Raw genomic sequence first — 26828 nt, 5'->3', positions numbered from 1 at the left:
AGTGGCGCTTATCGTAGAGGACTGAGTGGTTGCGCACCAGTTCGATCAGCATTTCGGATGTGGATGTCGCGGCGGACTTTGATGACTGCGACGATTGCGACATGACGTGAGACTCAGCCGCCATCTTTGGAAGTTCTGTTTCGCGCTCCCCGATTGGTCAGCGCCGCGCGGCGGCGAGGCAATCCGGCGGCAGCTGCCGCAAAAATCGGTCCGGGAGCGATCGGCGCGGAAGGGGCTATTCCGGCGGATCTCGCCGCCGCCGAACTGGTTTCCGCCGAACTGGGCGCCGCTCCAGACGCCGAATGTCTCAGTGTGAACGGGGCATTAGGCTTTATACAGAACCTCATGGCGACGCCGATGCCGACCACACAAATACGCTTGGAGGGTCCATATAATTGTTATCGCAATAAAAATCATACGCATGCCACTCCTTGCCTGATAGTAACGCGTTAGTGAAATTGTAATCGAGGAAAAATCATACAATGCCACTCGGTTTATCTGCATGTAATAATAAAGCTAATTCCGACCCATATGAAGGAAGAAAGCATGAAAATTGACTACTGTTGCATGTTCACACTACAAAAACCATAAGCCCATGAAAGCATAGGCGTGACCTCTCTTTTGCCGGATTCAATTAGGACCGACGTAAGAAACGAAAGGCGACCCAGCCCCACTGCTTTGTTGGAGGCAGCGGACAATCCGGCGCTCTTAGGTGAGTCGGCGGTGGCAGCAAGATAATCGGAAGCCTGTGTTCAAAGCGCCGCGAAAGCGCGCGCGCACACACACACACACACACACACACACACACACACACACACACACACACACACACACACACACACACACGCGCGCGCACGCACGCACGCACGCACACACACACGCACACACGTAAACACAAAGATCTGAAGACAGAGACGATGAGCCGAGGAAGAAACGGAACCAGCGATAAGGGCTCTTTTTCCATCGTAAGCCCTCGACCGCGAAGCGAAAATGTCACACCCGTCAACCGCAGACGGCTTCAACCCAAGCAGAACGGACGTGCGGGGTCTTCGGCTCGGCTAGACTCGGCTCATCTCCCCGAGGAAAAGCGATGCCGGTGCCAGTGGAGGTATCTGTCCTTATGCCATTTCTTGGGAGAACCGTGCGTCTCTGTGGATAGCAAAGACGTGCAGCGTTACAGGAGCCCAAAACAAATTCTCAACCTCGCTCGCTCGCGACAGTCATCCGTTGTATTGCTGCTTTCCGTTCGTTGACCAGGCTTAGAATGCCAGACAAGAGCCGGTGCCGGGCGGCCATGAACTGTTTTGTATTTACGCGCCAACCTTTTCGTGAATAGGGCTCGATCATCTTGGGCGAAGTGTTGCTTCCGAAAGGCGTCGCGGTTTTAATTGGGCGCGCGCGCGCGCCCGCACGCATGCCGAGATGATCTCTAAACGCAATACATGGTTGGATGAACTCGCAGCCTGTCTCGCCGATTCAGCCCGGTCCGCAGAGCAGTGCCCTGACGTCTCAGAGTGAAGTCGTACAGAGGGGATGCCACCAGAAACGTGGTCGGGGAAGGGATGATGCGCGACGTCTGTTGCTGACGTTGTTCGCGCAAGAGTTGTTCGCGCACCGAGAGGAGGGGGCGGTGGAGAGGTGGCTGTGGTTGGTGTGCTTTGAGGCCTCAGCCAGCCTCACTATTACTCGGCTCTCCCGCTGTGTTTCTCGCATGATATCTAAGCAAAATCTTGCATATCCTGCGGCGCAGCTGCAGCCGTACGCAATGGCATGCCCACGTGAAGGTCTCTCGTACTAATTCACAAGCACTTCGTGAAACGTTCTGCGGGCCTTGACTTATAACAATAAAAAAGCAACCATCTAGCTTTTCAGACGCGCGTTACTGTGCGAGTGTGCGTGCATGTGAAAGCATGCGTCCGTGCGTCCGTGCGTGTGTGCATGCGTGCGTGCGTTTGCTCGGTGTCAGAAACACACAACAGTGCCTCGCTTACGTGTGGGAAGAGCCACACCCGCCTCAGCTGAACAAAAACCAAGCACAAATCCAAGCTCCCTGCTCAGAGAGAATGCCAGGGAACCGACAAAGGCTAACCGGAAACGAGAAATCGTGGGAGAGCGCGGGAGCGGAAAATTGGTTGTACCGCGAAAAAGACTTGCAGCACCAGTGGCGTGTGCGCCCGGCCGTTATGCGTTCTGCTTGTAACGTATCCCGCTTCTTCGCTTAAGCTCTAGCTAACTCCTTTACCCTTGGCAGATGCGTTATACGGCAACATGGTATTGTTGCGCTCATGGAATCAAAGAAAGAATGTTGAGATTGCTGCTGTTTCTGACGTCTCTCCATGCGTTTGTCTAGTAAGAACCGTAACGGACGTTCGTGCTAATCTCATTAGCGCTCATTTTGGTTTTCTAACTCGCTCCCTGGGCTATGACAAGAATCTTCTGGTGGCTTAAGCGGTCCCGCTGAAATGATCAGGAGTGCCGCCGACATGTATATAGCGAGCACCATAGGCTATACTAACTTAATTGTATAGCGTTGTTCGGTGTTGTACAACCAGCCTGCTTTTTAATGGAGTCTAATATTAAAAACCTTTGCAAGTTGCCCTTTAAAAGACCTTGAGAATAACCTTCATACGTAGTTCACTTGCGTGGCGCTCTTTGGCCATACCTGGCCCTTGCACCAATAAAAAACCACACATTCATTCATTTCATTCATACGTAGTGCCCGAAAAGTCGCGTTTCGACTTTCCGATATGAATATTCGACTATTCAGAAAATGTCAGCACGTCACTTTCTAGAGCTGGTTCTAGTTGGACTATACTAAAACTGCGCATTGAAGCATGCGCGCCTTTGTTACGGAAGGAATATGCTCGTGTCTTGTTTTGTTTCTCGCACATGTGCATGAGCTTTCTTGAAGGCAACAGGGCTGTATAAACAAGACATTACGCATGCGCCAAGGTCACCTATGAAATGCCGGTGAAACGCGTCAACAAAACCCGTTACCGAAAACCTGTCTTTTAGAGGTCCGCTAAGGGCTGTTTCGTACCTATAGGCGTGCTTGTTCCGGGAGCAATCATGAGGTGCAAAAGCTGGCCTATTAACAAAAGCTTTGCTCATTTTGGGAGATAGATGCGAGTTCTCGGACGTGAGCCTGCACTTTTTCAAGCCGCCCGTATAGTTCGCCAAAACTCGAGCATTCCAGAACCGCTTCTTCGGTGCAGACCGTAACTAGCGGGGCCGCCAGACATTAGCACTGCTCTCTTGCTAAACAAAGACCACCAAGAACGTCTCACAAGTGGAAGAGCGTACACAAGTGCGCCGTTACAGGTTGCTCTCCACATTCTCGGTTGCTCAGAAGTGTCAGCAGGGAGCGCGCGCGCGCGAGGGGCCGAACTGTTTGCCGCGCTGGACCCCACGGTTACGGGCTCAGCATAGCTGGGTGTGCTAACGACTGCCTGTTTCGCGCACGACAGTTTTCGCAAGACGAACGCCCCCGGCAGTGCTCCCCTCTCCGCGTAAAATGCCCGTTTTAGTGAAGCAAGCGAGATAGCGAGGATCGCGGCGTCGTATGCGCGCTACCGACCCAGCTCGCGCACAAGCATCGTCCTCTCTCATCTGCATAGACCGCGCCGCTCTTTTTCCCAGTAGCGCGCCCTGAACCAGGGCTGCGTCGGGCAAGACAAGCGCGGTCGTTAACTTCGGTTCGCTCGCCGAAGTTTGCAGTCTATTAAGCAAGCAGCCCGCGCGCCGCGTCGCCCGCAGTTGTTGTACAGTGGCGACTGCTTTTGCCGAGCTACGGCTCTCACAGCTTTCCGGCTGATGGCGTGTGAAGCGCTGTCCTGTGCCAACCGGGAGAAACAAAGGGGGTTCCGCGGCGCCGGAGGTCCTTTTGTGCCCGCTCTCCTGGCCAGGCTGGTCGGTGAAAGCTCTTTGGAAACGAGAATCTCGGAGCACAGAAAAGCGTCGTCGTCGCTTACGCTATGCAAATGCGACAGCCGCTCTTCAGTGCCTCGCCACGCTGCGCTACACTGTGGGCGCTACTGCACTTTCGCGCGTGCTTGTTACCTCGCTTGTAGACCTCTTTGCGAGAATGCACCACCAGTGCTGAAGCAAGACCCGCTGCACGGTATTTATTCTATGCTCTAGGACTTTGGTACAAAATGCTTCATTAAGGCTCTAAGTTTTGTTTTCTCTGTCTATGAACTTTTTCTCTGTACCCTCTTCTCCGGAACGCTTCGTCCAACATCGTCAATGCAAACGCGAGAGTTTGCTGCGATCTGTCTGCTCTTGAACAAACGAAAGAAATTCTACTGAACCGGGTGTACAGTGAAGAGAACTCAATTTCACTGCGGTGTTAGCATGCACCCTGAAACTGAGTAAGCTAACCTGGGACTTTGTGTACGTACCACAGTGCGACAGCGACAGTTTTGTTGCGCTAATAGGTAGAGAAGAAATCCAGCATTTTCATGGCAGAACTGTTTCGGAAAATTTCGCTAAGTATTGTACGCGAATTTCGCATGATTAGCGGTGAATACGCAAACCACCGAATACGAACGGCAGTCTAGATGTAATCATGTTAATTTAGGTCGTGATTGGGATTGCATGACGCAATAGAGTGCACTTCAATTTCTTAGATTTCGCCATTATAGCATTTATTAAACGAGGTCTCTGTTTGGCATAAAGTACTGACAGAGTGGCATTGTTGTACTGAAAACTCACTAAACGCAATTCCAGTATTCAGATCTTCTCTCAATCAGCAGATAATATTTCTGCCTGTGCATGTACGTTGGACTACGTTGTCGCCATAGGGATACTTCTATGAATCAATTAAACAATCAATCAATCTGTTTATTTTCGTCTTACATATACAGCATACGACGAAATTAGGCTGCAAGAGACAAAGCTGCTTTATCGCAGCTTGACTAAGGTCCTGCCAACCGTATGACAGAAAACATACGGAAAAGCATCTTCTTTTATTTGCAGCTTCAAACTCAACATTAACCGTCTCAATTACAAATATATGAGGGAAATTAACTGATATATGAGTGACACATACACTTCAATCAATAACATCTCCACAGAATATAAAACGGGGAGGCCATACAAACTATCCTAGATAAACTGTACGTGTATGGAACGCATACAATGGGACAAAATCCCTTGCAATGTTGCAGATGTGCATAAAGAAAAAGACGAAAAAGAAAAAAAATATTCATGAACAAAAAGAAGCATGAAAGGACAGACAGAAGTAAATAAAATAAAGAAAGAAAGAAAAGGAAAACCAGCGTGTTGTTGTTACCAAAGTCCACCTTTGTCTTCTAGTTGGCATTTGCAAGCTATACGGTTTCCCATTATTAGCGAGATCTGTCTGTAGGTATTTAAGGTTTAGCGAATGTTGACTCCCACGGAAAAGCGAGGCTTTGCAGCGCATGCAATTACGAAACGCTTGGGGCAAAGTGAATTCCTGTGTTTTCCAACAGCCCACTGCTTGAAGACCGTCCTCATCGCTCGTCGGCCCGCAAAGCTGCGAGGGCACTTTTGTCTTTCTTGAGGGCGACTGGCCTATGCCAACGCGTTTGACTCACTCAGGCCCTCTATGAGCGTGCGCGAGCTCACTGCAGCTTTCCGCTTGCTCCCCCTCCCTCTATCTCATCTTTCTTTCCCCTCTCTCCCATTCCCCAGAGTAGGGTAGCCAACCAGACGCATTTATGGTTAACATCCCTACCTTCTCTCTCTATTTCCTCCTCCTCATGACAGCCCACTAAAGGAGACAAAATTTTTAGCTTTCCTCTGTCGTCATACAACTTGTCATTGCATATTCTGTGGCTCCTGCAGTATTCATGCGCCTAAGAGTTGTAATGATCGCTCTGTTTCGTGGATACAATGCTATGCGTGGCAGTGGCCTTAGAGATTTAGACACAGCTAAGAACTTAAGAGGAAGCTTTAGCTCGAGTGCTCCTATATAAATACATGTAAAAGGAGAATTCGTTTTTCTCGGCAACCACTGCACCAAATTTGACGAGGTTTGCTGCATTTAAAAGACCAACTTAAGATCTAGTGACTGTTGGTTTCGAATTTTTGAGTTAGGTTCTCATTTTATTATTAAAAATTGGCAAAAATAGAAAATTTTCAACAAACGAAACTATCAAGTTTACAACTCTGTAACTCAACCGCTAAAAGCGATACTACAACTCTGTGAATGGCATCTAAAAGTACATCTAAAGCAGACAAAATGGATATGTTACACATGAATATAAGAAAATTTCATCATAGGGAAATACAACTTTTGCAAAACCGTCGTAACCAAAGTAACAAATTCACGTAAGATGTAAAATGACCTACTGAATTTGTCCTCTTTGAATGATCTAATGGATGCTGTTTACAAAACTGCGATATCGGTTTTCGATGCAGAGCTATGAATTTGTAAACTTCGTGCTTCTATTTTTTTCAAATGGTCAAATATTTGAAAATCGTTTTAAGAAAATTCAAGCCCTAAGTCGGAATTTCGCTTCCAACAGTCACTAGAATTTAACTTCCTCTTTCAAATGCAACAAATTTCTTCAAAATCGATCCAGGGGTTATCTCATAAAAACGTTTTTGCGTTTTACATGTATTTGAATAGGCCGCGTCGGAGTTGGGCCGCGAGCTAAAGCTTCCTCTTAAGCCCATCACATGCTGCTTGTTGAGTGGCTGTTAAACGAATTGAGACAGTTGGTCTTTTTGATGTGAATCGTTATCTGCCTAATTCTTGGTGCTTTGTGGTAGCTAGGTAAATTCCTGTCTCGCCTCGCTTTAAGAAAACTAATGTGTGAATGGTATGAGAATCTAACCTCTGCCGTCGAGCACTGCTGGGTGCTCTAACCATTAGGTCACGATTCTTTTTTCTTTCATGCTATTTATTTCCGGCACGCATGACTTCTGCGGGAAACAAACAAAAGAAAACGAGCTAAGAAGTATCTTTTAGTTGCACGGCGACGAATATATATACCCAGAACGCCATAGTATTCATCTTCTTTCTTGAAACGCGCTGCTCAGATTGCGGTCGAAACACTAAAATGGTTGCAAGGATAAGCGCCTTACCGATACAGAATACCAATCTGGACGCAATTTGGTTTGCTCCTACATATACTTCCCTTGGACGATGATTTGAATAAAATGAGTTGCTGATGAAATTATAGGTTTGGCATTTCGATCCAACGGGCGTGTGTTACACGGGCTGTGTATTCCAGTGAGTAGAGAGGTGTCAAGGACTACATCGTCCCAACTATTTGACGCCAGATATCACAAGGAATCAATATTTAAATGAAAGTCTTTGTAAAGCGTTTGCTGAAGCGCGTCCAAAAATAAAATGTAGCCCTGTAGCGTGTAAAACAAAGTTAAATTGTTTCAGGTACGTCATCACCCAAGCGACAAGAGACATTTAAGTGAATTCCACTTATTAGGCCATGATAACACTCATGCTTCTCTCGTTCCAAAAGCTCTTTGAAAAATTCGCCGCGTGACCCTGTCTCATTGAGTCTTTTTTTTTTTTTTTTGCGGCAGCTCGTACTTCGAGGAGCCGTGGTATACAGCACTATATCCGGGACCGGCCAATTTGTCCATTACTTTCCCCGTAGCAGTTTACACTACGTATAAACATTGGCAGGCAGGCAGTGAATTTCTTAAGGCCCTGATTGTTATCCTGATTGTTAAGGTCCTTGGTTGTTATACGCATGTTGTACTCCCAATAAACTTCAGTTGTAAGTCCAGCGTTGACCTGTCCTTTTCTCCTTACTTGTGCTCGCGTCCGTACTTGCTGAAACCCCTTATACGTACACTAACCAAACATTTCGCAACAACCGACTGTTAACGACAGGCTCCCCACCTGCTGAACAAAGTACCGTGTATTATCAGAAGTAAAAGAATGACGCAGTTTTCGAAGTAATGCAGAAACAAAATAGGTAATGTAAGCTTTGCTTTCGGTATTGCGGTGCAAGTGTGGTCCTGGTTAACACTCCTTGGGTTAGATCTTGAACACATACACAAATATCCAAGAATGCGCACGTGGGAACTGCCGTCGCCGTCCCACAATTGGCGGGTGGTGCAATGCATGCGTAATGCGGAGCTTGTGGGTTCGGCTCCCACCGTCAGCAAGTTAGTTTTTTTTCCCTGCACTTCCGTTTATCTTGTAATTTGTACTTTTCAGTTAAAAACTACAAGTAATTTCTGCTAGTCATTCTTCATTCCCCATTGGCTTATATGGTTGTGACTAACAATAAATCGGGTCCCTCGCTTCCCTTTCTTCTCGTCCATTACACGACCACCGGTTATGTTTTCTTCTCGTCTGCCAATTACTCTTTCTTGCAGTCTAGTCACGTAGCATTTTTATCTTTTACGTTACGAGCACTGATGATTTCCTTGTAACAGACCCTGTATTACATCTACGGCACGCAAGTACACCATTAGCTTTTTCTTTTCCTTTTCCCTAACTTCTAATATTTTGCCAACAACTGTTTAGGTAGCGCTTCTGGAAAGCTAGTCATACAGCAGCCTGTCATTCTTGGAAAGCTTGTTTGGAACCAGGCTCTAACGGTGTCAAGCGGCTATTCGTGCAGTTCTTTTCATGACAGTTGTAGTGATCGTGTGCTTAAAACGATCCTAATTGTCCATGATAGTTGACTGTCTATTCAGCATATACAAGCTCACTATCCTATTATACAAGAATACATATTCCTGCTGAAAAAGTGTGCTTATGTGTTTGTCTATTGGATATTCGATGACGTATTCGACACATAGTATTCGAGTTCGATTCGTATTCAAAAGAGTTAATATTCTCCCACATGTAATATTTATTACATAACGAATGATAGCTTAAATTTTTCGTTACGACCAAATAAGAAGGTCAGAAATACGACTCAAATAAAGAGAACACAAGTAACACAGTTTTCCTAGCACGCAAATACACTTATAGGCTACATTATCCCAAAATTTTTTGTGGTTCACGTTCGGGGTAGGAGAACTAAATTCTGAGAGGGAGAGAGAGAGAGAGAGAAAGAAAGAAGACAGGAAAGGCAGGGAGGTTAAGCAGACGCACGTCCGGTTTGCTACCCAGCACTGGAGGAAGGGGTATGGGGATGAAGAAAGAGAGAGAAACAGCAGATAGAGAGAGCACAGTTTCGCGCACATTTGAGGGTACGCACTGAGTCTACACACATGCTCTATACAGGTCAAATGCTACATTTTCACCGTTGATATACTTGAAATCCACCGTGAAGTGCTGTCTTAAAGGCATGAAAAACGGACACAACTTAATTAGACGCGCGCAAACGATCTCAATCGTCCCGATGTCGACGCCTTTTTTATGTAGTCGATATGTCTTATCCACATATGGTGTTCTAAATCTGAACGTAAAGTTCGTTCCGTTTGGTTTTGGTAAATTAGCTTACTGGCACGCTTCAGCGCGTCCACCAAACAAATACATTAAGGGCACTATCGAACCCCTAGCATTTAAGCGCATTCAAATCGGTTTTGTAAATAATAAAGAAACATCAATTTTCCGAGCACAATGTGAATGTTATGATGACCACCGTGCTGTGAAGCACAATCCCAATGTGAAGGCTACCAGTGTGAAGGCAACCATTGCTATGTGGCAACAGAGCCTCTGCGTCGTACAGAGAGTTTCAGCCGCCTAGATGTTGCTTTTGAACAATATGCGGCGTACTGGAGGGTCATATTGAAGCGTCTTTTCCAGCTTGTAAGTCGGTAAAATATCGCCAACTGTTCATTCAAGTTAGTGAATACGTCGCTGATTACTAAATAGAAGACGCTGTCATAAACAGATAAAAGTGTCACTAAATCTAACGACAATATCGCTAAAATAGTAACACTTATTAAATAGAGGTAAATTATTAAAGCAAATTTGACTGTGTTTCCAAAGATGGTTATAGGTTCGACGGCTCCAACAAACAATGGATGATGCAAGAGATGATACACTTGTTTAGGCCTGCCAAGGCGCGTCACACAGGCGGCTCGCACGGCGAAGTGCCGTCCTCGCAACAGTTTAGTGCGGCCGGCTGAGCGTCATCTGCCACAGCACGTGGCGGCGAGGCCTGAAAGACAATCCTAGCTGCCCAAGCAAGGGATACGTAATAAAATAACCGTACTTATGTGTGCGCAATTCTGAGAAAAAGCTTGGCATCAGTTTTTTTTTTAATTTGCCTGTGTGCAGCCGACCGTGCTCGCCTTCAAACGCGTGTGTGTGTATGTAGGGGGGAGGGGCTATGAGGGGCAGGCTAATGGCCTACTTTGCCCTTCTAGCTGTGGGAGGGGGGGCATGCGCCACTCCCCCGGTAGATTCGCCTATGATGAGCGGGGCCTCACGAGTGCACAGGCTCATACAAACATATCTCACATATCTAGCGAGCACTCGGTGTCACAACGCTGGCGTGATGAAGAGCGCCGGCACTAAAAAGCGAACACTTGGTGCTGCCTCTTGTTTCACCGCGAGATCATCTCTTAAGACCAAACCAATGCAAGCAGTCTTCAAAGTACTCAGGACCTCAATTGCGCTATTGAGGTTCCCATTACGAGAGACCAACTAGCCTGAATCAATGTCTTAATCAAATGGCCTACTTCGCCTCCCGGTAGATACGCCAAGGCGTATAAACTGTGCGACGTTGTACACACCTCATGATCGGCCGATTTAGTCAAGCTTTAACATTTCCTCGCCGTAGTACTTATGTCATCGTCCTTTTAACATCCACCACATCAAATAGCCATAATTACGGACACCTATATGCACGTATTGGCTGATGATGCCCCAATCTGTGTTCATTCTCGCTTATGCTCGTCCACTACTTATGTATAGAACCCAACAATCGCTATGTCTCAGGCTCGCGTCGAACGGCCGCCGAAGAAATCATACCGTTGCCATCATGCGATCGTCTTCAACGTGGTAGTCGTCGTGTTACTGTAGTTACAGACTTACGCTGGCGACAAACACTTGCAAACTACTCAATTTACACAAACACGTAGGTCCACCTAGTATTGTTTTACGGAACCCCAAACAATGCTGGATGACCAGGTCCCTGCAAAATTCTCCGCATAACACCAATTTCAACAGTTCGTGGGATTTGTACAATTGTTTTTTGTAGCTTCATCTATTTTTTTCTCACAAAACACTTTAGTTTGATCTCCTTCTTTACTTGCGAAATCGCGTTTAATCTTATTTTCCTTTTTGCCCCCTTAGGTATCTTGTTTCGTTCTTGCTCCACTGCGGGGCCCCATATACGTCGCACAGCTCGCAAGAGCGCTGCTGTTCAGGATACAGCCGTCGCGCTGCATTTCCTTCTTACAGTAATTGTTTGAATCTTTTTTCACGAGAAACTGCCCATGCGTAAAGAACTCGCCGCGGAATTACCGAGCACGCTAGACCCGCTTCAGCCTTCACATGCCAGGCGTACTCCACTGGTCTCCTCTTTGGCACGTGACGTTCACCTGTTCTCTCTCTCACGCAATTGCGCGGATGTCGGCGGTGCAGAAAATTCCGGCTATTTCAGAGATTGCGTTTCGAGAGGTCCCCGCGATATTCTCGCCAAAGCAGTGAGCGAGGAACGGACTTGAGCACCGACTGAATGCACGCGCCGGTTCTGCTCTTGGCTCATTTTCAGTATTCGTGCCTTTCTTTTTCTAATTGCAATGAAAGAACTTTTCGTGTAGCCGTACATTCGTCTGTGCCTTTAATGAGCGATGGCTGACACTGAAGCTTATGAACTGAGCTGCGTATTGTTTCTTCTTGTGTGCCATTTCTCGGCTCTCACGGTGCTTTATGCCTGATTAGCCTCGCCTGACGATTATTTAACGTATCTGCTCGCTTCGAAGCCTGTACCACAACGCCCAGGCAGAGGAGAACCTCATTTCGTATTTAAAAACAGGCAGCTCCGACCGAAAGCTTGAACTCCCTGCGAAACAAGTTTTGTTTTTATTTTTTCCTCCCTATACGCTCTTCCCATAACGTATCAGCCATTGTAAAGGCATTCCGCGGGTTCCTCATCTTTTCCTAATTCAGAACGTGAATACGCGTGCCCTTTCTCAATGAATACTATGCATATATTATGAGAAAGCTGTGCAGAAGCTTTCCTTTATTCTGTCACTAAATTTTCTTAAGCCATAGTACTAACATAGCCGCTCGCATTGAACGTGTCTTTACATAGACACTAGGGACCATTTCGGGCAGAAAGAAAGCCAACAGGAGGGAAATTAAGAAAAAAAAACTAAGATACTTCGAAGGCTGAAAACACTGTGGTGTGAGTTTTGGTAGATTATTCAATCAGAGTCCAATTTCGACCAGCAGTTTTTCTTTTCCGTCTTGAAGTCGTGACCCGCTAAACAAGTAGAGGACAAATCGATATGAGAACTTTCCACAGAATGGCTAAAAACAACTCCTGAACATAGTCCCAATTAGAAATAAATTGTTCGGTAAATCAGTGTAAGAAAATAAAAATAGGCTTCAGACTGCGCGCTAGAATTTGCATAAATTCACCCTGAGTTTTTCAGACTTAAAGCAAAATGCAGTGCATCAAGTTCTCTGCTCGTTGGGAAAATGTGAAGCGCAGCTAACAGACTAAATTAGTTGCTGGTGCGTAGTATAATAGCGGCTTCGGCAACGTATCTCTAGAGCGGACATTGTGCAGGGGTTTCTGTCGGTTAAGATCCTGTTGAACGTTCGGCTACTAAAATCAGATCTGCTCCTATATACAAGCGCAGCTGGTCTGTTAAAAAGCCTAGGCGCAACATGTTACATCGCTAAGTAATGTTTTAAATGCGTAAGCATGCACTTCTATACACCGTTTTTTCGTAGGCACCGCCGTATTGTGAACGCAGTGGCGCCGCCTATGAGCAGCGCCATACTGGCTTAGGTGAAAGCGGTGTTTTGCATGGCAGGTATACGCTCGGCGGTCGTTTCTGACGTTTGTTCTTGCGCTCGTGTGGTCTGTTTAGTATGGCGTGCATGTTCTACGTGGTAAACGGTTCTGTGAGACGTGCTGAAGTGGTTTAAGGCTTTATAGCCGGAGTTTCTGCTTTGCGTTGAGGTGGACGGAACATGCCGCGCGACGTGTGCGCGCATATTTGAGCCTACAATCAGCCTCGAAGATCAATGGTGTATTTCTGAATGTTCCATTCACTAATGTGGCCTTATTGCAATATTATTCTCTATTTCTAAGCTGCGGTTTAGGAGCCATGAAACATACGCGACGATCGTAACAGCGTGGGTACCGTTCTACTACGATAGGAGCTGTGATGTTATACATTGACAAGTGTTCAAACTGTTCGCTGCAGGTTACATTGCGTGACTACTTGGTTCGATGGATGAGGTTTCCGCCCCTGAATAAAATAGTTTGGGCAAGTAATAGCCCCATACCTTACAGTCTGAATTAACCCAATAAAGACCAGCGTGACCATATGGTCACAGTAGTCTGCACAGTGAGTTTCAATTAATTACTATTAACAAAACGGCACTAAAATCGCCTTTGAGGTGCCGTTTGACAGATTAGAGTTCCCTTTATGGATACCAAGTGGCAGCAGCTGTCAGTCATTTTGTGGGAGCCCCTCGCAAAGGCGGGAATAAGTGTTACTCTGGGAGTAGCGTTCCCATGCATTGCTCCAAGGGGTAAGCGTGTTTTTTTTCCACTACTTCTTTAAGCAATAGTCAGATATCCTTACCTCCGTATTGTTCTTTGAATATGTGACCTTCGATGAGCATTTGTGAAAGATTAATGTTTGATTTATCCATGAATGAGCGTGTTATCTTGCGCGTCGCCATATGGTCACGCTGGGCCTTTAGGCTACCTAACGTTTTTTTTTAACTGCATTCTCATCTCTTGCACAGCTGCTGGCGCATTCTCGCAGTGGTTATTTCTGATTTTATTGTCTGAATAGGTTAATGTTGGAAGAAATAGCGAAGATAGTCGTAGAGGAAGATGTCGACGTGTCAGTGATTTATATCGAGCCGGCAGAGGCTAGCACCTATTCGGATGAAGACTCGGCCGATAAAGACTCAGGTGGGCTCATTGACAATCTAAGCAGGTGGCAGCTATGAGCCGGCGCTGAAACTGTTTTCTCTGACGGACGCCGCAGTGGTGGATGCGACTCGGACGGTGATGACCCCAGCGAGGAAGGTGACGGTACATCAGAGGTTTCTTCTGTAGTTGATGCGGCCATTCCTGCAAAATTATCCACTGTTTCTAAGTGGACGAAGGGTGATCTCCAGATAAGCCTTGGAATATTTCCCGACCCAAACTTTGCTGCTTACAAGGACTTTTCACCTGTTGAGTTGTTCGAACTTTTTGACAAAGCCGTCGTGGAGCTGCAAGTCGAACAAACAAGAACGTATGTGGTATTTTTGAATATGCCCGATCCGGAGGTTACCAAAGAAGGATTAAGTTTTCTTGGAGTGCTCGTTTTGTCCGGCTATAACTGCTTGCCAGGGAAAAAGTGCTATTGGGATAGCGGCACGGATATGCGAAACACGATGGCCTACAATGCTGTGCGAAGAAATCGCTTCGTTCAGAGAATGCGATTCCTGCACTGTGCCAAATGCAAGCCTAGCAGTTAGTGACAAGTTGGTAAAGTTGCGTCCATTGATGGCACTATTGAATGCAAGGTTTCTGGAGCATTTTCAACCTGTGCGTCACCTGAGCTATGGCGAAAGTATGATAGAGTGTTATGGTCGTGATGGCTGTGAACAGTTTATGCGCGGAAAGCCTATCCGCTTCAGGTATAAAGTATGGTGCCTAAATGCCAAGAACAGATACCTTGTACACATTAAAGTGTATCAAGGCAAGCAGGGGATCCCGGAACATCTGAAAAAATATGAAAAGGACTTCGGAAAAGCAGCGGCGCCACTTCTTCAAATGGTGGAGGAACTCGCAGCAGAGACGCACCACTTTCCTTTCTTTTTCTATTTTGATAATTTATACACAAGCATGCAGCTACTCAGGCATCTCAGGGCACAGGGCTACGAAGGCACGGGCACAGTGAAGAAGAACCGTGTTCCCAAAGAGGGCCCTATCGCTTGACCAGAATTCGTCAAGCACCAAGCTCGCAGGCACGAAGATCCCGTGCTGAGCGACAATGGGATAATTGTTGTCCACTGGATTGACAGTTCTGTAGTACCGATCGTAAGCACTATTCACGGCGTAGAGCCGATGTCATCTGCAGACAGGTACTCTCGTGTTGAGATGAAGCGAATCAAGGTGGCCCATCCAAACACTGTGGCTCAGCACAAGTTTTATTGGAGGTACGGACCAGATGGATGCAAATGTAGACGCCTATTGGATTGCAATCCTTGCAAAAACTGGTGGTGGCCGATTTTCACTTGACTTTGTTATGTATCTATCAGCAACGCTTGGGCGCTAATTCGGAGTACAGGGTTCAACGTCACGCAGGTGGAATTCCGCAGGCAAATTGCACAAAGCTATACCTGATGCCATGGGACAATAAGCCTAGAGGACCTGGTTAACGCAGAATCCCAAAGACTGGTGATGTCCTGAATGGTACACGGTACGACCAAGTGGCCCACTTTGTTGCACCAATACCTAATGGCAAGAGGTGGAGGTGTGCATGAGATAATTGCAACAGCGTGGTGCACACACAATGCCCAAAGTATGACGTCGGCATGTGTATTCCATGATTCAAGCCACATCACACTAAATAAGTGCTCGACTATTCGCCATGTATGTTTTTTGTGATGTTTCATGGCTTGAAATAAATGTTTTTAACTTCGCGTATTTTGCTGTAGCCTAAGGGCCCAGTGTGACCATATGGTCACGGGCTATATTTTGAAAACTAATTAGGCAAGAGTAATAATTTCTTGCATGTGAATTATTAGTATAAAGGTAAGGTAATATATTAGATTTATTTCAAGATAGTAAGAAAAAAAAGAAACCGGTCTCTAATGGTTTAAGCTTGTCCAGCAAAGGAACTGTGAACTGCGCGAACGACCTAAGCAGTGGTAGACGGTGGATTACTGATATCTTTGTTCTATATACCGCATGGTCCAAGCATACGGCATCAGCGGTTATATATCTATAAACGTTGTGCGGCGTGACTATGCGAGGTCGTTTTGCAGCGTTAGCCCGTTTTCTCTTGCTTTTTCGAGAAAGAGGATGATAATCGAATTTCTTTTTTTGTGTGTTCGTTCCTTTCTCTATGACGCACTCACACGTATTACGGAAATTTTGTCCTCAAAAATAGTTATCGCATTCTTTTTATGCAATCACCCTCATATATTATGGCTGTATACAGGCCAAAAAGGCAATGCCGAAGCGCACAGCTTACATTTGTATCGTGCTGGTTAACCAACCGCAAGAGATCCCTGTGTTGAGCAGCGCCATCGGCCCCATGCAGGAAGGCTAGCGTAGACATATAGTAATTTTAAGCCTACTACACTTGAAATGCGCGAGAACGATGCCGGTGCATCCAAAATATTTGATAGCGCCTGCCGCTTAGATATTTCGTGGTTGCCTTAGGTTGGCCGTGCATGAGCATACGCCCTTATGCTTCGTTTTACTCCCTACGCCAAGCGATCAGAGAGTGAGCTGGTTTATCATTTAATGCTGGTAATACAGCGACATCAGTTTTCTTTGTTGAATTAAAACCGATATAAGCAATATAGTTCACAACACACACCGCGACTGATAATGTGCGTACGCCATGGCTGATAAAGCGCGTCACATTTTTGCACCCCCAAGACATCCTTCAGCCTACTGTAGTTACCGATGCACCGAAAGGCTTCCCTGACGACGTTATATGAACGTAAATGGCGTAAATTTTACGAAGTACGATTTAAAACATCTCGAAATCGTTCCGCAGCATGCGGCAGCTATACTTACTCCTTATACTCCTCTCTGCCCAAGCCAGAGAGGAGGAAAGGCTTCCGCGCGCCCTATCCTCCTCGTCCGATGAAAAGGTCTATACCTACCCAACGAGAAATTTGTCCGTTACGTTAGACAATCAATGGCTCATAGCCACGTAAGGTAGAGGCTACAAGCGCTCAGCAAAGTGAAGCGAACAGTGCATACATTTATTGGAATCACCCATACAACACAGAGAACAGCATACGTTCCAGTAAAGAGCAAGCTCAAAACAAGCACCCTAACTAACAATAAAGCATTGCCTACCCCTTCAGAAAATCTAGTGGTAGTTTTGTAACAGCTTCCCTAAATTAACCATAATTCACCTTAATCAACACAAAACGTTGTGGGTTTGACCCTCGCCAAATATCAAGGGTTAGAGTGCCTTAATTAGCTATATTAATGAACTATGAATAATTAACTTCCCTTTGGTTAATACCAATTATCGTGGGTTCAAGTGCCGTAATGAACTATATTTTAATTAAACCCGCCTTATCATGTTCGCTATTGAACATGACAGGCGAACGACCGATGAGGGTTGATAATAGTTTGTACTGGTCGGGTGAAGTTCTATAACATTGATGACACCGGGCTGCATGCAGATGAGCAAGTGACACAAAGCTTACGCATACGTAGACAACTACCACATGAGTTTCTGTATGAACTTCATATGTATGTAATTTATTCGTTGAAGGCGCACTTACGCATGTAAGCAGCGAAGTGGGGTCATGTGTTTCAGCTCTTGATTTATTGCTACAGAGAGTTTTGAAGTGTTGTGCTGCTAATAAATTGAAAGTCATGCTTACAAGATGTTTCTGCTACTTCTTGACAGAAACAAAATTGCGTAAGAGATCAACTGTTCTTTGCATATGCTGACCGACTGATACCATGAGTTGTTTGTTGACGCAAAAAAGAAAAAAAATCACCGCCCCAGCAGTCCGTACAAATGGTTAACCAGCGAAGATGGAACGTGCAGCCCTGGTGTTTATCACTGGGTTAACCCCGACGGTTAGTTAACCGACGGCTTAGTAGCCTGCCCGACCCTGGGTACGCAATTGCTACTTGCGACGGCTGCACTAGCCTGTTCTTGTGCCCGGGCTGCGGCATCGGCAAGGCGTAGATGAGTTCGTTCCCGGTTCTGTTCATGGCGTTGCTGATCGAAAACTGCCTGCTCTTCAGGAGTACGTATGACTGATGCCCCTAAATAAAATAAACGTAGCGCCATCGCATCTCTCCTCCTCCTGCGCCGGCGTTGGATCCCCCTACTTGAACTAGCAGACGCTATCCGAAATCGTTTTCCGCGTTCTCCACGCGTCTCACTTGAACGCTAAGCGCCGAGTGCACAAAGAAAGAAGTTATATCAACAGTCGGCACTCTTTGCCGCCATCGCAGGTAAATTTCAAGGCACGGTCTGCGCGGCGAAGCCGGCGCCCGAGTACGATTGGTCACGGTTCATAACGGTTTGACCCGGCTGGATGAGGCGCTAAAGAGTGACAACGCCCTATAATGATCGGCACGTCACCAGCGCAGCTGGTTGCCTACGTACCATCACCGCTTCGTAATGTACGGCGATACACTCAAAAGGTGCTGTTCGCATACATTCAGGCCAAACAAAGACAACGCCATGGAATGTACGACAGAGTCGACAAAAAAGCACGTGCTTATGAAGACGGCCTGATTGAAGTCGGGCACGAAAGTTGTAAACAAACACAGCGTGAACATGTGGTACTTAAGAGGGCAAAAAACTAAGGAAGCCGTATACAACGAGTGGCAGCATACGAGATTAGTGATGAGGGAAGAATCGCTCGCTTACCTCACAGACCCGGGACTATTGCGTTAGGTTGAACCAGCTCGGCTGATTCTTTGAAGTCAGACCCTCCCCCGTGCCGCGTCTCGCTTGACAGATGGAATGCGGAATAGTCGCTCGCCGTCCCTTTCACTCATGCTGCACCCGAAGACACAGCTACGCAACATCGCGAACGCGATGCCGAATTGCTGATGACAAACAAAGAGCAAATTCAACAGCGCTGAGGAGTTTTACGTAGCTTAAAGCAACATTCTTCAAGATGCTTATACCCTATGACCATATAAATCTGGGTTTTGATAAGTAACGTGATTTCGCTTTTTGTGTCTTTTCGTATATATAAAACAAAAAATAATGTCCCGTAATGTAAAATGTAATATAGATACTAAAGTGAGCGAAACAACATATATAGGGAATATAACGATAAAGAAAAGGAAAGAAAAAGGAAAGGAAGTAAAACTAGTGTGAAACGTCGCATACAATTTCGCGCGTTGTCCAGATCTGACTTACGACGCGCCTCCCACCACTGGAGTCCAGCTAAACACGTGGGTAGTTCTTTAGCTCTGCATGTTCTGATTACCAGCGATGAAGCCCCGATGTCAAAGGACTTCGTTTCATAACGCCGGATTCATTCATCACATTTCGCGAGCGCCCTTGGGCAACGAACTTGAGTGACGCAACTATCATCTGCTTCGTTTTATTTATTTATCCTTAACAACCCACGCGTCCGTGCACCGTTCAAGTTACGCGCATGCGGCAACGTGGACAACCGGAGTTACCGCCGAAGCGCGAGACGCGTTGTCCACCTAATTGCCGGCCGCGACTAGCACCAGCGTGCCGTAACTCTATTCCCTAATTCACCTCAGCGCCGGTGTCGCAAGCACTGGCGGTGCGCGATCCCACTTGCGCCCAACGCGCCACTGTGCAACTCGCGCCGACGCTGGCCGTGAACGATTGTCGCCCCTTCGGGGCATACATTGCTCCTTCTGCGCTTACTCCCAGTGCCGCTCATGCATTAAGGTTTCATGTCAAAGTGTACCTGCGCCATTTTCTGCTTATTCTTTGACCAAAACTCGGCGCGGCTGCTGGCTTTTCGTCACAGTGCGCGCAGGCTTTCAGTTACGAAAACGTCCTAGCGCAAATAGGGGTCATTGTGCCCGGGACAGAGGGCCGGTTATGTTACCTGAACACAGGAGGCAGTCCAATTCGTTATCGCTTCTGAAAGGACAAAGAACACAGGGATTGAGCTGGTACGCTTTCTCGCTAAAAGCGTGCAACGCTGCCACAAGGTACGGCGGGCCGGGAGACGGTTATTACGTATTACAGAGTAAGTGAAAGGAAAGAAGAAAGCAGCGCAGATTTGCCCGACCACGCAAACATAGCTTTTGTTACATTGTAGCTGCTGGTTAGTGTGTCAACCATTCGCTGATTTGTAAGACTTTTCAGTTATTTGTTTTTCGTCATCATTAACACTTTTCTTGTACTCAGGATAGAGGATGACGGAACCGATTTACGTGCTATACGCAGGAATGATGTTCACTTAGGTGTTAGAATTGATGGTTTGACAAGTTGATGATGCATGAGCAGCGAGCACAAGGACGAGACGGAAAGTAAGGATGGCACAGCGCTGTGCGCGAGTGAGTGCGCTCTCGTAGAAATTTATTGATATATGCATGTTCGCACTCTTGATTTGGCTAACGTCAAAGCGATCCTCCAGAGCGCTGCACGGTTTTGAGATATCAGGAAAGAAGGAAAAGATAGCCGACAGAACAAAGGACAGGGAAAATCGGTTTACAAGAGCCGACATCGCGCGCGCTTGAAGCGACGCCCGCGCCCCCTGCAGCGAACGTGCCACGGTTGCCGAGCCGCAGCTCTCGGGCGTGCGTTGCGCAAATCCGGCGATGCGACAAAACCGTGCGCTCTCATTTTGCACGGGCAACATAGGCGCACCGCCGGGGTGATAAAAACCACTATGGCTAATGGGTTCCCGAGGCTACAGTTTCCGTCGGCGAACCAATACAGTTCCCGCAAGACGGTTTGCTTCAAGTAACTCGAATCCTCTCTTGGCGGCGTCCTTTAAGCGTGTGTGCGTCTTTCTGGGGCCGTAGAAAAAAAGAAAGAGTAAGCGGGCGAGTGGTGCGCCTCCAAGGTGCGCATCCTATCTGCGAACAGTGTGTCACTTCGATTTTTCCTTGCCTGCAGCAGCAGCGACCAGCCCGCATCCAGCGCTCGAAAGACCGTCCGAAGAGGGCTACCACTCGCTTCTCTTCCAGGGCTCTTTCCTGAATCGACTTCCTTTTCATTTTTATTTCATTCGCGCTCCTTCAAATGCCGTTACTTGCTTGAACGTATATACATCCCGTTGATCAGCACAATAGACGGGGCTGCGCAAACACACGGGCAAACCATCGGAGGTTTTACGACTCGGAACGTACTTATAGGCTTATTTCGCCAGAAAAAGTATTGCAGCTATTCCCGCTTCGCTGCGAGTACCGGGATATGGGGGGAAAAATCAGCGATGGGGCCACGAAATAAAATAAATAAATAACAATAAACAAAAGAAACACATACACGCCGATATGCCTGGTTCTTGGAGAAGATAGCGCTTTTAACGGAGTCGTTTCCCGTCTAGGAAATTCGAAGCTGCCGCGGAAACGCCCAGCCACACTTCAGAGGAAAACCATCATTGTGTTTTATGGCCATCGGCAGCGGTTATTCTCTGCAATGCCCCGCACTAGGAAAAAAAAAAAAAGAGGGCAAACTGGCAAAGCGGAGGCAAACCCTGCTCAGTTTGCATTATCACGCCTCGCTGCCTTGGCCCTCGCCATAGCTGGGGTAATGGACACAGGGTGGCGCTATGAAGGAGCTGTTTGTTACTGTAAACAGCGCAATTTATCGCCCGATGCTGACGCAATTGGAATAGATGCAAGCGCACGCATCCCAAACCGCCGTTATTCACTTATCTCTCTCCACGTGTTCCCTCGTTGTAAGCTCGGATTATTATTTCTCCTCTGTTTACCGATTGCGTTCATTCCGCATTCTACTGATAAATATAAGATGCCCGACGAGGCTGCACGCGACCCTTGTCAATGCTGCACAAGCGAGTATTGTTTACGAGGCTTTGTTAGCCGTAACGCTGCAAGGTCTTCCGCGGGTGGCGCGAAGGAATATAGCCGTGAAGCATTAACCCTGCTTCAGCATTATTTTACGCGGACTATCCTTCTTGCTTCTCTGAAGTGGGGTTGTTTCGCTACATCGACAAGTGCCACGTCGCGTACAACGACAAGTGTGTAGCGTCATCTCGGAATGACCGACAGAACCGGGGTCACACTTACGGGCTTGTATATTGAACTACAAGAAGGCAAAATAAAATCGTGAAGGCACTGTGTTTTCTAGCATGGCCATAAAGACATTAAACCACTCCACTTGCTAGCGTAAATTGCCTATGCATACACATGCTCTCTGACGGCAGTAAATATGGACAGGGTTGGCACATGATCATAGTGAGACGTGCAAACCTATCTCAACCTCTATATACTAAAGTTATACCACATGATCGCGGCGGCGTCAGGCATATATACAGGGTGCCCCAGCTATCATGCACCAAGATTTCAAAAAAAAAAAAAAAGACGCATTACCCTATGGGAACAAGGTCGACTGCGTGCTGTTTCCAATTATTGAAAGTCACTGTTAGCAATAGTGAGCACCAGTCGCAATATCGTTTTAGGAACATGTTAGGTATGCCAACTGGTCCTATCCCTTTCGTTGTGTCTAACCAAGTAATAGGTTGTGTACGCCACAAGCGACTATGTCTATGTCTTCTCTTTGTACAGTATATATTCTATTGTTGTTACTGTGATAAAACACAAGTAGCCGTCACGACTATAGCTTGAATACATATCTCTCTTTTATTTTCCTTAAAATGATTAAAGTAAAGAAACAGTTTACTCTTACTCAGAGACTGTTTGATGGTCCGTGCCCGTGGGATTTCGTGCCCGTAGGAGCGTAGTCGCAGGATATTTGTTTTCATACTTCGTGGGATTTCTCAACGTAAAACTGCAAGCAAAGGAAGCCACCACAACAATTTAATTCATTATAAAGCCGTGCAACGAAGTACGACAAAAAAAAGGGGAGTGGGGGAATCATTACTGTACGAATACGTCAATACCTTTACACGATTGCGTTAGTGCTTTTTGCCGATTATGGAAGAATTACGCATGGTCATATTGTTGCCAGCGCACTGAAAAGGCGTGTCCGGGCACGCAAGACATGCTTGGGAATTTGCGCGGACAATACTTAGCTTCGTAACCAGTCTGTAGCTAATGTCAACTACTTGCGTCAACTTTCGTGATCCGCTTCAAAAGTTTCAGACGGCAATCGCAGTATTGACCCTTGCGCTAGAACGAAAAATTTCACTGACACTTAAGACTACCAACGACATCGTGCTTACGGTTTTTTATCAGCGCTGAACTTCATACGAACAGCGCGTTGCGCTGCTGTTTCTCGGTGCTCGCGCAGTGCATTCATGGATGCTTTCCGAAGTGGTCTCGTGCTCGAAAGGCTCCATAAAGCCTTACGCCATACCCACATCGCAGCGAGCGCTTGGGAGCACCAAGACGCTTTATTTTACGTCTCTTAATTGCATCCAGTCCGCCGTTTCATTGCTTTCATAGTTGCTTGAACTAATACTTCATCTACCCGGGCCGTTATCTTAATGTTTTTCCCTACCTTATTCAGCCCGCCAGGGTCGTTGCAAAAGTGACGGCATAAAGCAATCTACTCTTTTTTTAATATCTTTCTCCCATTCAGAAAACATGCATAGAACTATTACACGGCCGCCCCACCTCCTGAGCATAATAAAATACGATGTAACATGCTGTTGTCTGGCCGAGACGAAACTTGCACCAGCCATAAAATAAATAACTGAGTATCCGCTGCTCACTGTTAAAAAAAAGAAAATGTATGAACGAAACTAGAAAGTGAGAGAGGGGAATATAGGAAGGCAGGGATGTTAACCAGTCAAGAGTCTGGTTGGCTACCCTACGCTGGAGGAAGCGAGAAGGGTAAGAGAGAGAAGGGAGAGAGAAGGAGTAGATACGTGTACGGACAGTACTAGAGTGGCTTAAACTCATGAACAAAACTAACTTGAATAAATGCAGCTGATTTCAATCGTAATTCCCTTCTCATTCTCATTCATATAATTATGTCTCGCACATGCTGAAAAAACAAATGAAAAATCAAATTTCCTTACAGTAAACATTGAAAATATATTTCTTCACATTTTTTGGCTAAATGTGTTAAGCGCTGTTGTGAAGGATATTCAGCTATAATTTCGTACAGTAGCTGAGTGCGCTGAAGCAAGCAAAATGTAAGGGTGATGACGAAACCTTTATGAGAAACTCCACAGTCAAATCCATTATGGAGGCTTTCAAGCCCGAGAAATGGTTGACATATAGATGGAGACATGCAATCACCAACAGTGGTCACGAGGAAGCAAAGCATCAGACTGCATAGCCACTGTTTCGAAAAAAGGACTTGCCTTAGTCTAGGCAATGACTACTACCCTTGATGGTGTTTATATGCATAGCTCACTCTCTCCAAACGGGCGTGGAGCATAAGCATGTACGAAAGAGGTGGCCAAGGTTAAGACTAAATGAAGCAACAGCACATGGGTCAGATCTAAAGGGATGAACGGACGATTCGTCCGTTCGTTCTGTTTTTCATATACCATGCACTGTTACACCACTAAGTTACAACGTGTACAGAGAGAGAGAGCAAGGAGAGGTAGGAAGGTCTCCCAAACGAGCGTGCGGTTTGCTACCCTGCACGGGGAGGGAGGATACGGAAAATGGGAAGAGGAAAAGAAAGCTGCAGCGATCGAGCACGGCGCGAGCACACTAGAATGCACAGCTGCACTACAATCGGTCACTGAGGCCAGTGTTCCGCAACAACTGCATTAACGCACGAATAGCTTCCTGCACCATCGGCGGATGCTGCAAGGGTCCAAGAATTTCTCTTTCATAAAATGTTCTAGGCTCTAGAACAGCATGCACCAAGTCCCCCAATTTAGCCTTGTTTTGCAGTTTTAGGGGAAGGCGATATGTTCAAATGGAGCGATTAATTATCAACGTGAGGGATGTGTGCTCTGTGCTGAGAATTTTCGAAGTAGGCCTGACGAAATAAAGAATGGCAAATAATTGTAAGATGAGGTGACGTTAGCCCAGTGGGTCTATGCTTATTTCACAAAACAGGGAGTACGCTTTGCTTGGCCGAAGACCGAGAGACGAGAAATTCGTAGTATAAAAAGATATATGGTGAAATGTAAAAAGCACGTGTAGAAAAATCTTCGACCATAGCGAAATTTTTTTCCGTCACGAGATACAGTGAGCGTCGACGCTTGACAATGTATCAGCCAATATATATATATATATAGATATATATATATATATATATATATATATATATATATATATATATATATATATATATATATATGTATATGTGTGTGTGTGTGTGTGTGTTGTTACACGCCAATCCCACCTTCTGAAGAAGGTGCTCGTAGGACGATGAAGATCACGATCGAATCGAAAGAGCTCGTTCATGGTTTGTGGTTATTCTGCCATCTTGGTTGTGACTTCGCTGTGCACGTCTTGTTAATGTAATTTTGTCTAAGCTTAATCCACGTCGCATATGATATCTATATATATATTCTTAATGTGTAAGCTGAATAACAAGTATGCACTTGCATGCACCAACTAGCCCCGTCTGTTATATTACTGGTAGTTTCCAACGCAATATTTAGTTTACGTGTTAAGAATATATACGTTCATAGATATCCTGAGCTGCATTTGCACAGAAGGAAAAAAATAAGGCAATTCACAAGCGAACAGAAGCGCAATTGGAAAGGTGGAAGACTTTCTAACCAATCTGAACACATCTCTTCCTACGGGACAGAAGCCTCGACCGGACATTCTAGTTACATTTTTCTGTGAGCGCTTCTGTATCCCTATGCACTAAGAATTAATGGGTCGTTGCACATATCACCCTTGTCACCTAAAGTGCAAGGCGAATGGCCAGGCAAGCGTCTCCAGCATCCATTCAATAATATTTCACTCTCTTCCTCTCAGAGGTCCAATGGCGGGGTACGGAGAGGGTCAGTAACCGCAAATAACTGAAATAAAGACGAATTGCGGTTGGATGAGAGCTGGCAACGCGTTTAAGAAGCGTTGTAATGGGCCTACAAAACAAGGCAGTGGCCTGGAGAGGCTGGCTGTCTATGCGAGAAACACGCCGTCAAGTCGATGCGCGTTTTACGTGAGCCGAAGATAAATAAGATGCAGAAGGGGAATGCCCCCTAAAGAGGCGCAGCTGTGTAAACGAGATGACATGCAGCAAAAGAGCACACAGCATCCTGGCCGAGAACGCCTAGACCTAGCGGGAATTGGGAAAAGTGTAGCCAAGTTTGGCGCAATGGCTGGACTGGCTTTCGATCGGGTATTAAAAATGCATCAGTCGTTCGAAACAATAGCAGCTGTTTCGTGCAATACAAGCAAAGAAAAAAGAGGGACGGAAAACTCGATCTGTGGTGCCCCGTTATTCTGAGCGGCGCCTTTTGATTCTCGCACTTTCTCTCCTGCAAGGAGTTTCGTCTTGCTCCAAACAAAAACGGCACTTGGGTCCCTGCTGGCGCGCTTTTCTTTCAGCCTTCTGTCTTTCTTTCGTTTCATATCGCTGACTCTTCAAATTGACAACAGTCGGTGCAAACTGTTTTTTTTATATGTATCAAAATTTGTAAGGCAGTAAGTACTAAGGCAGCAAAAGGACGAGATTGTGACAAGTTTGCACGCGGGAACAAGACGTCAGTGAGATGCTGATGTGTTTCTCACTATGATACATAGAAGGTGAAAGCATACATTTATCGAAATCGGTCTACATTGTGCGCCATGTCAGGATCAACGGAGGCGTATAGCCGCATTATAGGAGCAGCCTTCAGAAGTTGATGTATGACTCTAGGTCTTTCCATCTGAGAGAACATGTACTCATTGACAGCTAATGTATGGCTTTCCCAGACGTTGGCCCCGTCCCTTTTGCCTCGTGTAAAAAAATTCGACCTTCGTAAGAAAAATGTAATCGCTTTT

General features: G+C 46.2%; 1 protein-coding gene and 1 long non-coding RNA gene across 6 annotated transcripts in view; one reads left to right on the top strand and one right to left on the bottom strand.

Moving 5' to 3' along the window:
- Positions 1-26828, top strand: part of LOC135916635 (plexin-B-like) — a 479058-nt gene that overhangs the window by 310869 nt on the left and 141361 nt on the right. The window lies entirely within an intron of this gene.
- Positions 22688-26828, bottom strand: part of LOC135916636 (uncharacterized) — a 110782-nt gene continuing 106641 nt past the window's right edge. Inside the window, exon 6 of the long non-coding RNA XR_010569000.2 lies at positions 22688-22746. This is a non-coding gene — a long non-coding RNA (uncharacterized lncRNA). The remainder of the gene's footprint in view (positions 22747-26828) is intronic.

The sequence above is a fragment of the Dermacentor albipictus genome, chromosome 5 (assembly GCF_038994185.2).
Source record: "Dermacentor albipictus isolate Rhodes 1998 colony chromosome 5, USDA_Dalb.pri_finalv2, whole genome shotgun sequence".
NCBI classification, from domain to species: Eukaryota; Metazoa; Arthropoda; class Arachnida; order Ixodida; family Ixodidae; genus Dermacentor; species Dermacentor albipictus.
The sequence above is the reverse complement of the archived record's forward strand: the minus strand, read 5'-3'. Positions and strand labels throughout refer to the sequence as shown.